We start from the raw sequence: 18,413 nt of genomic DNA, 5'->3' as shown, positions 1-18,413 counted from the left end.
CTTTATACATGATCACTTCCTACTTTATACATGATCACTTCCTACTTTATACATGATCACTTCCTACTTTATACATGATCCCTTCCTACTTTATACATGATCACTTCCTAGTTTAAACATGATCACTACCTACTTTATACATGATCACTTCCTAATTTATTCATGATCACTTCCTACTTTATACATGATCACTTCATACTTTGTACATGATCACTTCCTAATTTATACATGATCACTTCCTACTTCAATACATGATCACTTCCTACTTTATACATGATCACTTCCTAATTTATACATGATCACTTCCTACTTTACACATGATCACTTCCTACTTTATACATGATCACTTCCTACTTTATACAAGATCACTTCTTACTTTATAAATGATCACTTCTCACTTTATACATGATCACTTCCTACTTTATGCATGATAAATTACTGCTTTTCCTACTTTGTAAATGTTCATTCATGTTATCTTCATTTATATTTCACTACACACAATCTGTCATCAACATTTTAAGAAGTTATTAAGTTGAATTCAGCTCCAGTCAAGTGCTCCAACATATTAAGTTGAATTCAGCTCCAGTCCAGTGCTCCAACATATTAAGTTGAATTCAACTCCAGTCCAGTGCTCCAACATATTAAGTTGAATTCAGCTCCAGTCCAGTGCTCCAACATATTAAGTTGAATTCAGCTCCAGTCCAGTGCTCCAACAAATTAAGTTGAATTCAACTCCAGTCTAGTGCTCCAACATATTAAGTTAAATTCAGCTCCAGTCCAGTGCTCCAACATAATAAGTTGAATTCAGCTCCAGTCCAGCGCACTAACATATTAAGTTAAATTCAGCTCCAGTCCAGTGCTCCAACATATTAAGTTGAATTCCACTCCAGTCTAGTGCTCCAACATGTTAAGTTCAATTCAGCTCCAGTCCAATGCTCCAATATATTAAGTTGAATTCAGCTCCGGTCCAGTGCTCCAACAAATTTCCAATTGTGACTTGTGAAGGAGTATTTCGTAAAGACTAAGTTTCACAATGTCGTCTTAGATTTTTAAGAACGCTGCAAATGTCGTCCTCCATCATGTTTGTTAATTATAGACCACATAACAAGAGTCAGAACAGAATTATGGACTATTAGCGGCAACTGAGGGTAAACCCCCCCCCCCTGAAGGATCAGATTTTTGATCAACAATCACATCAATTTTTTTTTATTTTTTGTTTTAGGGTGTATTTATTTATATGTTTTCCAGAAAACCAAAAAAACTCTGAAACCTCCCGCCTTTTTTACTTTGTGCACCACCCATCCTGAATAGTTTGAACCCTCTNATATCAATTTGAAGGAACATATTTAGGATATCAATTTGAAGGAACATATTTAGGATATCAATTTGAAGGAACACATGCAGGATATCAATTTGAAGTAACATATTTAGGATATCAATTTGAAGGAAGATATTGCGGCATTTATTTGTGAACCTAATTTTACCAAAAACTATTCAATCTACTCCTTAAAAGCTGTAAAATGGCGCTGCAACTAATAAATATATATTTTTTACTTACATTTAAACTAAGTTTAGATTAGCATTTTGATAATTTTGTTCGTGTTAACATTCTTGCTAAAACTTTTATATTATTGTAATCAAATTATGATACTTACTTTATCTAATTTGCTTGGTAAACGAATACTGGTACAGGGTGTTCCGCGAAACATGCCAGTTTTGAATGTCGTCTTCCATACACTGTATTACATAATAAAGGCTGTTTGCAATAAATTTCGTTTAAAAAATCTTTTGCTCAAATATATTTTACTTTGAAATTAATTTTACTATAATATGACTCCTTTATAATATTTTTATTATTGTTTTTGGTATTAAGCAACTTAACAAATTATGAGAGAAGACATTCTAAACTATTTACCAACTGTTATGTTTTATAAATTTTCAAACATAAATAGATATGCATCCATTACATGTAAATACTATATTGTTTATACTTTTAATTCTAAAAATGTCTGACGTGTTTTTTCAACTTTATTTTGAATGTATACAAAAATAAACGTGGGATGTTCACAAAATTCTTATGTTTTATTACGTATTGTTTACTTTACTAGATCGAACTATTCTCTATATCATTAATTCAATAAATTATTAAAAATTAACATTTCATTTTCTCTAAACGAGAAGGCATAGAAAAAGAGTTTCTAACTCTTCATTTAAGAAAAAAAAGAAACAATCATTTTCCAGACATTGTTAAATAAAAATCTTTCAAGTAATATAAAAACCAACGTTTTTTTGTTGCAAATAAATATCTAAATTGTTTATTGTTTACTCCCAATAAAAAAACCATAATCAAAGCAGTGGGGGGAGAGAGAATGAAACCTTTCTGAGAATTTTTATAATTTCCCACGCTTCTGTTTGGTCGTTGATTAAGCAGTCTCTGAAAACTGGGTATATATATATATATAGGGCTGGGGAATGTTCTGTTTACAAACGCCAAGTTTTTGGAAATATTCCGTTAATTCCGTTAACGAACGGCAAAAAACGATAGTTTTGACATCAAAAATAAACGTTCATTAAAAAATGAAGAAAAAAATCGAATGGAAATAACTGTTAACGGCTGGCTCTGTTAACGATTTCTAAAATATCTTCCGTTAATGCGGTTAATAAAATTGAGATCGTTTACGAACGGTAGCTTTAAGAAAGAACGGAAAATACCGTTAACTAAAGGATAGTTCAGCTCTTCCAGCTGATAACGAACGGGTTTCCCAAAAAAAAGGTTAGTTACCGAACGGCTAAAAAAAGTCTGAACTAGCCAAGCTATATAGGTACATAACTCTCGGTATTTTTATGATTTAATGATGATAGCGCAGCGGAAACATGAATCTTTCTTTGCAATAATATTTCGTGCAATAAAACTTACAAACAACTTTTCTCAGGCAAAAAATGTTAAATGGACCTAAGAAACAAATTAGAAATTGAAAATTACAATCTAAGCGTTTATCAAAAGATTTTTCTGTTATTAATAAAAAAAAATTGAGAGTTTAAATCAATTTCATAGTATTTATCTTTTTATTTAATGTAAAGTTGTCTTCCAGTGATTCTGCTTCAAATAAACATCGAAAAAGTTAACATTTGATCAAATAACAAATATCAAGAAAAAGGCACAGAGTAGAGTGAAATTTAGTCCAAAAAATTGTACTGTTTCCATACTACTTCTACAGGCGTCCTGGAACTCCTTTTATAATATAATAGTTTTCTTCATACCGTAGCTTTACTAAACGGAAACTTAAAATAAACATTGAAAAAGTTAACATTTGATCAAATTACAAATATCAAGAAAAGGGCACAGAGTAGAGTGAAATTTAGTCCAAAAAATTGTACTGTTTCCATACTACTTCTACAGGCGTCCTGGAACTCCTTTTATAATATAATAGTTTTCTTCATACCGAGGGAAAATCTTATCTTATTCTATATCTATTCTTAACAAAATGGTCATGAGTTAAATAGTATATTATATTAAAAGTAATAATACATCGTGGAAACGTTTTATATGTCTCAAATAAATCCTAAAGAATTTTTCCACTACATACTCAGTTTTATTACCTTACATAGCCGGTCTGTCCCTTTAAATTGTCTAGATTTGTCACATATGATTTCATACAGAAAGAATATGTTTTTTTTCAGTTTCTAATAATAATCATGATTATAAACGAAATGAAACCTCATAATTATTGCTGTTCAGCAATATTTTGTAAAATATTTTATTTATATCATAAACAATGAAAAATAAAAACCAATTTAAATTTTAGGATATTTAGATCAATCTTGTTTTGAATTGTATTATTTCATGAGATCTGGAGGAAATTACAAACAAAGAAACCAAAGTCCAGGCGCAGAGAAATCCAATTAAAATACTTGAACAAAAAGTCAAGTAGATAAGAATGTGCGCGCTAGACGAGCTAGACACATAAAGAGATAAATAAAAATCTGTGAGAATTTTCTATGAAAAATATGATAGCATGCAAAGCAAACTGCTGGACTAGAGGCATGGAATTAATATTAGAACTTAACGCACCACTATACTAGACAGGAGGAGACGGCCAAAAGAACTGACTTCTTGCTACAAACTATGATTTTCTATCCATAAATCTTTTTACCCGATTTCGTCGACCATTGATATTATAAAAAATGAGTCTGTAGATTAAAAAGTCAAAGACACGTTTAAAAGATCTCAATCTAATATAATTTTTACTTTGATTTGACGTGACTTGGAAACGCTCAATTCGCCCCCCCCACCCCCAATAATATATTCAAAATTCACGAAATCTCATTAATTCCCAGATTTACTTTAATTAAGAAAGTCCTACTTTTACTTAATTATTCTGATATTAAAGGGAGTGTTCGCGAAAAATTAAAGGGGGTATAGGCTTAATGCGATAAAAAAGCGCTTTTGATCGCTACTAATCTTACTTCTATCTGTTGCGTCTATAAGGAGAAAATTGTTAAAAACGACTAATACCGAAGAACGAAGTGTCCATACAAATTCGGAAAGATGCAACATTCAACTCGGATCGTAAACAAATCAATTTAATTCCAAACAAATCATTCAGATATTACAAACAATAAACATCGATTATTTTTCGACGCATTCGTAAATAGTTGATATTTCATAATATTTTGTATTTTTCACTTTTTACTTTTGAAAACATTTATTCCTGTTTCGAGGATTTTTGATAATGAAGACGACATTTTCATATTTTCCAGGAATTTTCGAAAATCCAGCGCCAGCGAAAACTATTTAAAAAAACAAAATTTCATTTTTCGCGAACACTTCCTTTAAATTAATGATAAAATTTAATGTAGCATCTTAAATCAAAATTCATCGATGAATGCTTAAATCTCTCATCTGTTCCATGAACTAAATGCTTCGCCAATGAAATTGACTACTTGCATCAAACTTACATTGTATAATCTTACACCATTAAAGCCTTATGATGTAAACCTTTGCTCTAGCATGAGTGTGAAGTCTGCGGAAGCATAAAAGTCTACCAAATTAGGTTGAAAAGATAAGGGTAGGAAATCAATAACTGTGGCGAGTAATAAGTTTCTTTGAATTAATTTTGTTCAGTCCTTCTTGGTTGGAGGACTAAAGACTTAAAAATTTTCAGCCATAAAACAATTGTTTAATTTTTATATCGCAAATTATTTGGCCGGGGCATTATGAATTAACTCTTATAGCTATGCATGTGATCTACTAATCTTGAATTGTATTTCAAGATCCAGGTTTATCATGATTCCAATCTGTTCTCCGGGTCTAGATATGGTACAGGTGAACAAAGGGGTACCTGGAGACAGGAAACTACTCTTCAACCCTTCAAGGCCAAGGAATTAATCAATTAATCAATTCAGACAAAAGATATTATATTTAATGATTCCAGACACGAAAATCAAAATTCATGCAAAAATGTAAACGACAAATATAAGAATTCAAGCAGAAAAAATATCAAAATTCTTGAAAAAACATGATAGATTTAAAATTCCTCTGAATATCAAATTCAACGCTCGACTAAAGGAAATATTTAAATCGTAATTATAATTAAATAACAAATTAAAGTTTCAGGCCTACTGCACACTGCATACCGTAAATTTACAGCTTGGATCTTTACAATAAGGTTAAAAAATATGATCAAAGTATAAAGGCAGGACATTGAGAGATATTGCCAAACTATTTTTTAGTGTGAGTGTTTTTTAAACATTTGAATCGATCGGGCCTGAAAAAAATGTGGAACCTGACTTGACCTCAAAATTCGACGATATTGCTTTTCTGAAACTTTTGTCTTTTTAAATTTTGGAAATTTTTCAAGGTTCTTCAAATTTTTCAGATTTGTTGTGCCTGATATCTATTTAAAGCAAGTTCATAGATCTTTTTTTCTAACAGTGCACCAATCAAAACTAAAAAATCTGCGAAATCTTATATTATATTCTCTTTTATAGAGTATCAACTAAGCAAGCAAAAGTGGGTATAGGTGAGAAAGATTAAAAAGAAATAATTTAATTTCAAGAAAGAGAGATGCGAAGTAGGATATTTATTGTATTAATTAAATTCTTGTATAAATGATAATTATGAACCAAATGATCTATAATTATGCATGCATTAAACGTAATTCTTTACAATACATTTAATTTTAAAAATCCTAATTAAAATTTAGAAAAAAAAGGATAAGTTGAGGTTAAAAACATTGTTCATTTATAAAAACATCCGAATTGGTAATTTTACTTTACCAAGGTTTCCGAAGACCAATTTTGCCTACAAAACATCCAGAGCGCAGCGAGGAATATTTTGTAGACAAAATTGGTCGAGAGAACCTGCGGTTAAGTAAAATTTTTAATTTCCCGAAATAGTAGTAGTGGTAGAAATTTTAGCGTCTTTTGAGATGAAAATGCACAATTTTTTTCCCGAAAACTACGCAGAACGGGTGGTTATTTTACATAACTATCCCAAGGGTTGTTAAGTAACCTAACCTCCCTAGGTCGGTAATGTTGGCCAAAATGCGGTAAAAAGTGTTCTCTAGAATGCACAACTTCAAAGTAGGAAATTTGATGTTTTTTCAATCATCATCAGTCCTAGGACAGATTTGATCGACAAGTTATAAAGATTGAAAGAGTTTCCACGGAAATTACCAGTTTTCGTCTGATTTTAAAAATTCAATGCAATATTACTACGACTTAGACCCTTCTCGCGCCCAAGCCTTATTTAACTTGACTTATAATGTAAGCTCGATATTGCAGACCCCCTGATACCCCATTGTGGGGGACGGGGTTGAGAAGAAATAACAGATTTAAAAAAGGGTTTAAATTTAATACCTAAATGTTTGGAATAATAAAGACAATTAAAACGGAGTCATTATCTATCAAATATATCCCTTAACTGGGCTGGAGTGGACAAATAGATTATTTCTGTAAAAATATTTGAATACTTGTGTAGGTGATATATAGTGCTAACCAGAAAACTGTGGAATAGAAAGACGACATTATTAAATCAATAATGAAGTGTAATTGATGTTGTTACAAGGCAAATAGTTTTTACTTGTAACATATTAAATCCCTTATTTAGGGAAATGGGTCTGTTTACACTGCACAATTGCTGTGTCTCATGCTTATTTGACTACTTAAAGTCATAACTTGTGTCTAAAAGTCGTCTTCTTTTTCCAAAGTTTTATGGTTATTTCTGTATGTACACAAGAAATCCTATTCGTAATCAAATGAAGTGCGAATGTAATCCTTTCATGTTTAGGTTCTGACAGAAAATTTAATCGTGAGAAGTAAATTTAAAATCAGGAATCGTGTAGAGAAACAAACAGCAGCATCTTTAATTATAGTTTAAGCTGTAATATGCTTCAAAACGGCTGAACCGATCAGACCCAAATTTTCTGTGGCAACTCATATGCCCTGCTCGGTCGCAAGGTTAATGACCGGTAAAATTAAAAATAAACTTGGTAAATAAAATTGTTAATTTTGACTTTTTTTTCTTAAATCAGTCAATGCAAACAGATAAATCCGCGAAATCTTTAGTTTATATAAAGGAAGAAAAAGGCAATATTAAAACTGAATTTGTTAACAGAAAAAACGACTCGAAGCGCATTGTAAGCCTAGTAATTCTAGAATAACACTGTATTAGTTGTCTCCATGCAGTCCTATTCTATATGATATCATATTGTGTAATACGGAATCTTCACAAATTCGAATTTCTAAAAGCTTATGAAATTTACTAAAAACTCTAGAAATTCTTCTTATAAACAAATTACAATTTATTTACTGAAAGACCTAAATTAACTAAAATCCTAAAATGAAAGTTTGAATTATCAAAGTTAAATTTATATATGTATATAATATATGTGTAATGCACAAAGGCAGATAGGTAAAAGGCAGCCCACCAAGAGAGAATATTGAAATAAATTTTGAGATTTTACGCTTAAATTAAAAATTATGTTCAATCTCCCTCATCCCCCCCACCCCTAGCTCAATACTTAAAAACCGTACTTTTTTGGTAGACTAATAGCAAACTACTTANCCGTAATTTTAAACCACAATAACTTTAAATACAGTAATTATTTTTGTCGTTTTCAAGTATATAAAATTACATCATTGATGGTACATTTTAAAGGATTGTTTCGCTATTTCAACTTCGGGATGCGGGAATGCAATTAATCCTTGAAAAGATTATAAAATGTTGACATTTTTTTGTGTTGAAAATAAAACTGTTTATAAACACTTTTTCTAATTTTTTTCAATTTTTGTTTAAAATTTGATAGTGATTTAGAGAAGATATTTGAAAGTAAAACAGTTTAGATATGCTTCTTATAAATAACATTATCCCTCAATGTTTACAAAAAAAAATAAACCCTTTAAATTGAGAAATGATTAGGTTTACCGCTAGAAAAGGATAAACCATACAATAAAATACAATTATTTATTTCAAATGAGAAAAAGATAAAAAAAATAATAAATGCATGAAAGATAGAAAAATCAATGACCAATAATCAATGCATGAATGAATAACTGAAAGATGAATGAATAACTAAGGGATCACCCCGAACTAACCAGAGTGAGAAGCATTTGGTTTCTTTTATTTGAAAAAAAACGTGTTTTGGTCTATAATTCAACACTCTTTAAACTTACGGATTTGTTTATTTTATACTTTTCATTCAAAACGTATATGCCGACAAAAAAATATATAAAAAATGTTAAAAAATTAAGTATAAGGGGTCAAATTGTGATCGAAAGTCGCAGCTTTCAGAAATATTGACAGAACCGTTAAATCCACGTGGGATGGATGAGTAACTTAAGGAAAGATGAATAAGAGAGGGATAAATGAATAACCGAGGGATTGATGACTAACTAAAGGATGGATGAATAACTAAAGGATGGATATAAAAATAAGGGATGAATGAATAACTGAGGGATGAATAAATAACTGAGAGATGAATGAATAACTGAGAGTTGAATGAATAACTGAGGGATGAATGAATAACTGAAAGATGAATGAATAACTGAGAGATGAATGAATAACTGATAGATAAATGAATAACTGAGAGATGAATGAATAACTGATAGATAAATGAATAACTGAGGGAGGAATGAATAACTATAAAGTAAATGAAGAATGAAGCTAAAGATTGATGAATAAATAAAGGATAAACGGATAAAGAAGTATGGAAAAATAAAATTAAGGATGAAAAATAGGAAAAAATAATGATAACTCAATTTTAAAAATATAATGTATTGCACAAAAATTCAGTGAAATCAGTAATAAATTAGTGAAATAAAAACTTGGACAAAAAACAAAAAAGAAGCATTATCATAATTTAGTAGATAAATATTAATTACTAAGAAATCATTAAATCAACTTCTTTTTGTTCTCAAACATTCAAGACTAAAAGTTTTAATAATTTTCAAGTAAATATGTATTCATGTGTTTAATCTAGGAAAGGTTTTATACGAAATAGTGTTGGACCGAAATATTTGGAATTTTGCGATCGATTAACTTACAATTGTTCGAAAGGTATATTTTATTAATAACATTTTATGAAAAATACCAAAAATTTGGTTTATCGACTGAAGCCTAGCTAGAGATGGTGGAACAGGAAGTTTGCACGTTTTCTCAACCGTTCAGCACGGATAGACAAAATCACGCAATATATATTAGGTTGATCCACAATCAAACAGTACATATTAAACATAGATTTATATTGTCAACAAATCAGTTTTAACAGTTCTGTTTAATAAACATCATAACGGCTTGACTGATAGAGCCCAAATTTTTGGTGGCAACCCACATGACCCCAGGACAAAGGAAAGGCTGGTCGAAATAAAACTTTTTTTAAAATGGTCGATTAAAAAAATTTATTATTAAGGTTAACAAAAAATCGGAAATTTTAGTTTTACAATTTCAAAAGAAAAATGCCGACTTGAAAAGCAACAGATAAAAGCGAATCGTTCTGAAAGCATCATTTTATTCTAAAACTTGATGATCAAAGTTTGACAGACAAAAATCATAAAAAAGTTTTGTTTTTATTTCTCAAAGAAATCCTCCTTATTTTTAAATTAAAAATCGAAACAGTTTAACGATCCATCCTAATCAATCATAAAGTTCCTAATGATCAATCTCTTGATCAATTAAATAAGTTTTTAAATGTTTAATTAATCAGTTAAAGAATTTTCCGTGGAAAATGATGTCGATAAAAAGATGATATTTTTTAATAAAAATTTGTAAAAAACTAAGGATCGCATCAAATCAAAGATATTTTCCCGTTAGATTGAAATCATATTTTCTATTATAACGCCTATGTTCAGAAGAGCTGTAGAGCTGTAGAGACTTGAGAAGAATAAATCAGATTTGAATATCTAATATCCCACCAGAGATCAGAACTTGTGTTTGAAGTCTCGTTAATCTTGAACGCTTGATCTCGATATCTAATGTGGGCACTTTTAAATGTAAGAATAAATGCTTGATCTCTCAATTAGAGTTATCTCTTCAGAGTTTGATCACCACGGGATATTAAAGAGGAAAAATATTTATCCTTAGGTCTGCATAAAATGAAGATCAATACTTGATCCCGAGATTGGGAGAAAACAATCTGACAAAATGACCCATTTCTTGAAATTGTTTCTTACAACGAAGACGTGTAAAATAAAGGTGAGGATGTCGGGTTTGTAATTATAAAGATTAAAGAATCCTAGAAGCTACTTTAAGTCAAAACCATAACAAAGATTTAAACAAAGATGGAATTTTCGGAGGACCGGGAGGAGCAATAAAATGCACATATCCTATTATAAACACCTTGGTTAATATAGCAAAATTCGTGTTATTCTTTGAGTTTTGAAATATGAATTTTTTAAATTTTTTTTCAAACTCTAACGGCTCCCAGACCATCATAAAACCATTTACAAAAGAAAATAACAAAATGAATTTACATGAAAAAGGTGTGTGCGCGTAATGGTAACAATGAAATAGAAGAAGCGCGCGTGCTTGTGTTTAAACCCGTCAATCTAATGTCCGAAGTTCAGACTTGCATGACTCCGGCGGCACAGATATCTATGACGTCACGTCCGTGGAGACTCCGTCGCAGATTGGAGAGCCATCGTACAGTAAGGTCTATACCAGGGGAGCAGGTGGACATCAACCACAGGATATCCGACACATTCAAATATAAAATATTTTACTAAAACTAACCGATACAATCATACTTTTCATTTTCCAAGGAGTATTTAACAATTTTGTGAGTTTAGAAAAAGTTAATTTCAGTGATTAAAAGGTGAGTAAAAGGTAAGCAAATAGAATCAGTTTCAATGCTCTCTAGAAATGACGTAACTAAGAATTAGACATTTTCAATAGTTTTTAAAGAAGTTTTTAAATATTAACGAGCCGCCTTTTAAGTTAAAGACATTTCAACTTTACTTTACAAAAGATAGCAAGGCTTTAAATAACAATTATACCATGACGAGTCACTGTATATATAACTTATTCTAAAACAACTAAAAACTTAAATGATTTTCATATTGCACATTATTAGACAAAATTCATTTCTTAACAACTAATCCATTAAAGATTTAAAAAAGGACTGTGTCCAATTTACAACGGTACCCTTTAAACCTTTATCTGAGTAATCATAATTATTTATTAAAAGTGTTTAATTCCCTTATTATATATACTGCTTTATTCGCAAAAAAAAATTGAAAAATTGAAAAAAACCACAAAAGAAAAAAATCAATGTCATCTAGAAATAAATGATATCTCATTTATTCTTGACCACTCTCCGGTAAAACCCACTGTTTCTTTGTTTATTTTACTGCAGACCACAAAGTAAGGCACAAAAAGCTTAGTTTAGGGTATGATCAGAAAAAGGGTTAAAAGGTACCGTCGTGAATGAGATACGCCACTCTAGAAATGAACAGTCCCTTAGGTTAGGATAAGAAAATGTCAACAACAGCAGTTTTCCGAATATAAATCCATTATTTTCATTTAATTGTTTACAAAAAGTGCTTTTTATTCTAAAAAAACAAGTTTAAAACTTAGTTCACCTTCCACCTACCTATGAATATTTCATAACAATAAGTAAGTCAAGGTGTTTTACTAATTTTCTTTTGTTATAAAATATAATTATAACAAATTTAATCTTTCAACAGGGCGTTTACAAACGTTCTTCAATCGCGGGCTTAATTTTTTACTTGAGGACTTAGAACTTTTAAAACTTTTAGCGTGTCTACGAATAAGCTAGAAATGAGATATTTAGTTTCTCCGCGCGATGGAATTTAATGAAACTGTTGTTTGAAGAACAAATAGCTGACTAATTCTTCAAATCAGAATAGTAACTGTGACAAGGATTAAATCTTCATTGAAGTTGGAATACAAATCTTGTTCGATATTTTCAATAATTTGTAAAATTTAATTGTAATTTAAAGGAGTGAGTTTTATTCTTAGGTTTATTTCAATTTGAAAACTTTTTCTAAAACTTTCCCGATCGGTTCAACCGTTTTGACGTTTTTAGGATACAAACAAACAAGCAGACAAACAAGCCAAATTTATATATATACAAGGTTTTATTGGTTACTATAGCTTGAGAATCCAGCGTTGCCCAGGGTACCCATAGTTACTCCCGCATAGTTACTCGTAAATTACGATTATAGCTATTTTTTTCCTATAAAAGTGAACCCACTCAAAACAAACCCTTTTGAAGCAAATAGGTCAAGGGGTTCATGAGTTATGATCGGACATAGAAACTGACAGACAAAAAACTTTATCCAGCGCCATCTTTTTAATTCTGCGAATTTATCTATTAAAATTTGTAAATTTTCAAAAATAATAAATTTTGACATTTTTATCCAGGCAACATTTGTCAAATTTGATCGTCCATAAACCTTTCCTGGGGTCAAGCGAGTTGCAAGAAAAATGTGGGCCCAATCAGTTTATTATGAATGTTATGCATGAATGTATAGTATAGTGTATATATGTCTCTTCTCTATGCTCTATAAAGTATTCTTCAAGGTAATACCTCGGTTTAATAAATTCAACCAACCATAATAATATTGTAGAAACCCACCCCTCCACCCTACCATGCAGATATTAATCTAGATTTTAAAACTTTATATGTATTGTAAAATGTACAGAGTTCCCCACAAAGAATGAGACTTAAATCACGACCTGATACCCTTTAAATTGAACGTTATATTGAATTTTGTTTTCTACCATAAATATGATCTAATGATAAACGGAAAACCAAGCTAAAAGCAAAAATCAATTATGAGTGTAAAAAATATCAAGGTTGTCACGATCATCTCTGAAGTATCATTCTTTGTGGGTAATCTTTGTAGCCATCTTTAAAAACCCAGAGTTTTATCTTTCTACATGTATCTACCATATTTTGTTAAACAGTGTTCTGTCTTTGTCTTATTCAGCTAATCAGATATACTACATATATCTCACCCCGAACTAACCAGAGTGAGAAGCATTTGGTTTCTTTTATTTGAAATCAAACGTGTTTTCGTCTATAATTCAACACTCTTTAAACTTACAGATTTTTTATTTTATGCTTTTTTATTCAAAATGCATATGCCAACTAAACATTATTTAAGAAAAAAGGCTGTAAAATTATGTATAAGGGGTCAAATTGTGATCACGTGATCTGAGCATCTAATTCGATAACTATCCATAGCTCTATGTACTATGTATATAGTATGTTTACTGGAGGAAAACCTAGATAATTAAACCTTGGCATAGAGTCAAATTCATAAATATATATCATAACATGTAAGTACACAGATTTTCAAAATAACAAACTCCTGGATAAGTTCTCTGGCTTATTCCCCCCCCCCCCTCCCCCCATGAACAATTTTTTTTATAATTTTCAGATCTAGAAAGGAAGAATTAATAACGAACTAAAAATTGTACTTAACATAATTGATGGTGGGGTTAAGTATGGGGCGGAGGACTTAAAAATAAAATTCCCTAAATCTACAAAGAGGAGGAGCTTATCGTGGAATCATTATCATATACATATTGACATAACTTAAACATTGTCTATTTCTAATTTAAAAATTTTCAAGTTCCAATCAAGACATTGTGAAGACGTTTTTATTTGATGATTTTAGAAATAAATTTTGAAAGAAGTATCTATTAAGAATTTGACGTGGTCGGCTGCAGGGGACTGTTAAAATCTTATTCTACGGAATAGTTTCAAAAGAAAAGGTTTAAATAATTACAATAATTAAGACACAATATTCGGTCAGGGGTGAAATTTTATTCAGAGTTTAAACCGGCTACATTAGACTTAAGCCCTTTTTTTACGTATATATATATATATATATAGTATTTTCAACTTTAAATACTGGATTCCTATGTTTTGAACTCAGAATTCTGGTTTCTTAAGGGTTATTATATAAGCGCTGTTCAAAACACATTTTGGGTATTGCATTGGGTATCTTAGACTAAGAGAACCAATTTTATTTGTCGAAGTTTGGATTAATGAAAACATTTAAATCCTACATTTTTAAGATGGCTTACAAGAACTTCTTGGTTCAGCCATTGCAAACTTAATAATTTTAAAGAAAAATTTCACAATTAGAAAATTCGACAAACGGACATTTAAACAAAATAGTTTTATAAAATCTTTTAATCTTTGCATTCAAACTTGAAGTAGAGTTTATTGACTTTGTCGCAATGACCAATTTCAGCAATTTCAGCAGTATTAAACCAGGTTTCCTGTTCTTAACTATCTATCTATTTATCAGTTTGTTTATTTATCATCTATGTATCTATCTATCTATCGAACTATTTGCTTTTTGATTTACTGCCTACAAAACGATAACTCTTTTGTTTAAAAAACGAAATAAAATATATTATTTGTCTTACAGTTTTTTATTTACTTGTTTCTTGTTTTCAAAATTTACAATTGACAAGTTTAATTTTTAGCGTGAGATGACGTTATTTTTGGTTTATTCATTTCATCATAAACATTTTATTATTATTATAAATAATAAAGTTTTATTTCAGCTTATTTGTATAGATAAACATTACAATAGATAAACTATTTTGAGAAGAAGCTTCACTTATAACAATACTTCTTATACAATATTTTATGCAGTAAACTAGACAATATATTATATAGATAGTTAGATAGTATAGCATCTTGACATTTTGCCAGTTGATAGTTAGACAGTTGACAGCTAGATAGTCAGTAGGAGAGTAGCAAGACATCTTGACAACTCTATAGATAGTTAGACCGTTAGACGGATAAACAACTTGACAACTAGATAGTTAGACGGATACTCAGCGAGAGAACTTGACAATTAAATAGATAGACGGATAGTTAACAAGACAACTTGACATATAGATAGTTAGACGGATATCCAGCAAGACAATTTGACATTTAGACAGTTAGACGGATAGTCATCAAGACAGCTACACAACTAGATAGTTAGAGTCCGTCAGCAAGACAACTAGACGGACAGTCAGTAAGACAACATGACAACTAGATAGTTAGAGGGCTTCTCATTAAGGCAACTTGACAATTAGATAGTTAGAAGGACAGACAACATAAAAAATTTGACAGCTTGATGTAATTATTTTCAAAGAACAAAATACATCAAAATAAAATTATTATCATTCAACTGAAAACATTGAAAACTTCAAAACAATGTTTGAAATTTTAAAAATGTATATTTAAAGCCTAAATAGGTTTTGTAACAAGATGTATTTATAACAATATTGCAAGCTAGAATGAGGCAATAAGATAATGTTGGCTAATGATTCGGTACAAAGGAATCAGTCAAGGGAGGACAAGGGGGGGGGGAAGAGGGATAGAGGGGGAGGGGTAAATGGAAGAGAGGGGGATAACAATATTCATAAATCATAATTACTATTAAATAATTTCATCATTTATTTAAATATTTAAATAGTAAGTGTTAAATATATTAGTTTACGACCGGGTTGAATTGGTTCAAATTAGGAATCTATTTCTGTTATATAAAGTAGTAATCTTTGAGTATCTGTTTGTTTCTTTGACCGTCCGATCATAACTCATGAACCCTTTGACCGATTTGCCTCAAAATTCTATTGGGAACTTGAGCTTGGTTTAAACACTTACACAGATCTCCAGGGAAAGCTGGGTTTCCAAGCTAGTTAAGTTTTACAGTGCTATGAGGAAAAATATTTGTAATATAAATTAAGCTAAAATCGCTAATATAACCGGTTCTTGTGACGCATTTAGTCTTTTTGTATAATTTCTCAGTATGAATGTTGAATAATACATTCATTCGAACATATTTTGTTTTTTATTATAATCCTTTTTTATATTCCTTAGATTAATTTAAAGTTTCCTCTAGTTATATTGTCCCGCCTCCAGTTGTTGAATGAACATCCTTTATTTCCCCTCTTCAGTCTTCATGTTTCTCGTTCGATATCCACAAAACTGCTTAATCCCATTCGTAAAACCCGGGTTTTAAAACTGGTTTTCATAAATATACCCTGTCTTAAGTTTTGGGCTCAGAGCTCGAAACTTAAGACAGGGTATCGTCATGAAACCCAGTGTCGGAAACCCAGTTTCATGACTGGGGTTAGGCAGTTTTGTAGATACCAATATTTTTGTTACAAAATATTATTTTATTTGGTTTCTTTATATTCTCCATTTTTTTCTAATTTCTTAAATCCAAATCTACATAAATGTTTAGCCCCAAAAAGGAACTTGGAGGTTTTGTTCAATACTTTATTAAATTTCGGGCTCTGGAATTTGGAAACTTTGAAGTATCGGGTCAACCTCTTGGTAACTAGAGCAATTTGTACATGTTACATTACATGCAGACTATAGAAGACAAAAAGGGTCAGTGCACTGGATTAATCAATTTATTTTAGTTTAGATGCACATTTGTATGTACAATGTACAGTGTACAGACACTGTACAGTGTACAGACACTTTACAGTGCAGAGACACTGTACAGTGTACAGACAGAGTACAGTAAAGAATTTTGAGGACAAAAACATCAAAGGAAAAAGGGTTAAAGGGAACAAAGTATATATATATATATATAGTATTTTCAACTTTATTTCCCGTCCTGCCTCCTTCCTATGCTTTCCTTCCTCCTACTCCTCCTTCTCCTTACATAATCTCTGAAACCTCGTTCTCCTTCTCCCTGCCGTCCCTTCTCCTTCTCCTCATTCTTCTCCTTCCTCCCCCTACTTTCCTCCTACCCCTTATTCTCCTTCCCCTATCTCCTAACCCTTATCCTCATTCTCCTTTCTTTCACCCTCATCTTCCTCCTCCCTTCTCTTTTTTCCTACCCCTCCTCTTCCCTCTCCTTCTCTTTCCCTATCTGCTCCTTCCCCAGCCCCCTGAGCACGTTAACCCCCCACACCTGCCCGTAGTTTGGCTCATTAAACGGACTTGGTTCTCACGCACATTACGGGGCAAACTGTAACATGGAGAGGACTGGCATAAATCAAAATATTTATCAATTACTCATAGTTTTTATTGTTTAATATAATTGATAATGGTTCAGTATTTGAAGGTTTTTGCTTACTATAAATATAGTTTCGAGCGGCCCAATTAACTGTGTCCTACAATCAAAGTTTCCAATATTGTGTTTTCTTCTTTTTTCGTAATGGTATTTAACCATGTTTTAAAAGTATGGCCGATTAATATTGTATTCACGGACCAATGGAGAGAATCTTCATTATCTATAGTTTTTAATAATATTGTACCAACTATAATTATCTGTCAGTGTGCCGGAAATTGGTTGGATGTCCAAGATTTAGGCCAACTCTCCTTCCCCTTCACCACCATGCTCCCATGCCTCCTTTTCCCCTTGTTTCTTTGCCCCTTGCTCCCCGTGCCCTCTTTTCAAGTTTTCCCCCATGCCCTCCTGACCTTTCTTTCCCACCTGGCCCCTCTTGCCCTTCTTGCCCCTCTTGCCCTTCTTGCCCCTCTTGCCCCTATTGCCCCTCCTTCCCCTCTTGCCCCCTCCACCCTAATCAAATATAAACCAAAATAAATAAGGTTTAGTTAAAACAATAGATCTCAAGATTTAGTATTTATGCTTTAATTTACCTTCCCTAAACCTTTGTTAAGATTATTGACTTAAATATTGCAAAAATGTTCCAGTTTGTACCAACAGAACAATCAATGTTATAGTTATTGCATTAGTTTTGGATCTCTGTCTAGAAATCTTACAAAGTTTTTTGAAATTCTATCAAATTTTATCAATGTTTAGCTATCTCCCTTGAAATCTTACACATTTATTTACAAATCTTGTACCTTTATAAGGAAATCTTACACGTTTATTTACAAATCTTGCACATTTATTTACAAATCTTGCACATTTATTTACAAATCTTGCACATTTATTTACAAATCTTGCACATTTAT

The sequence above is a fragment of the Eurytemora carolleeae genome, unplaced genomic scaffold (genome assembly GCF_000591075.1).
Source record: "Eurytemora carolleeae unplaced genomic scaffold, Eaff_2.0 scaffold1278, whole genome shotgun sequence".
Taxonomy (NCBI): Eukaryota; Metazoa; Arthropoda; class Copepoda; order Calanoida; family Temoridae; genus Eurytemora; species Eurytemora carolleeae.
Note: the sequence above shows the minus strand (reverse complement) of the source record.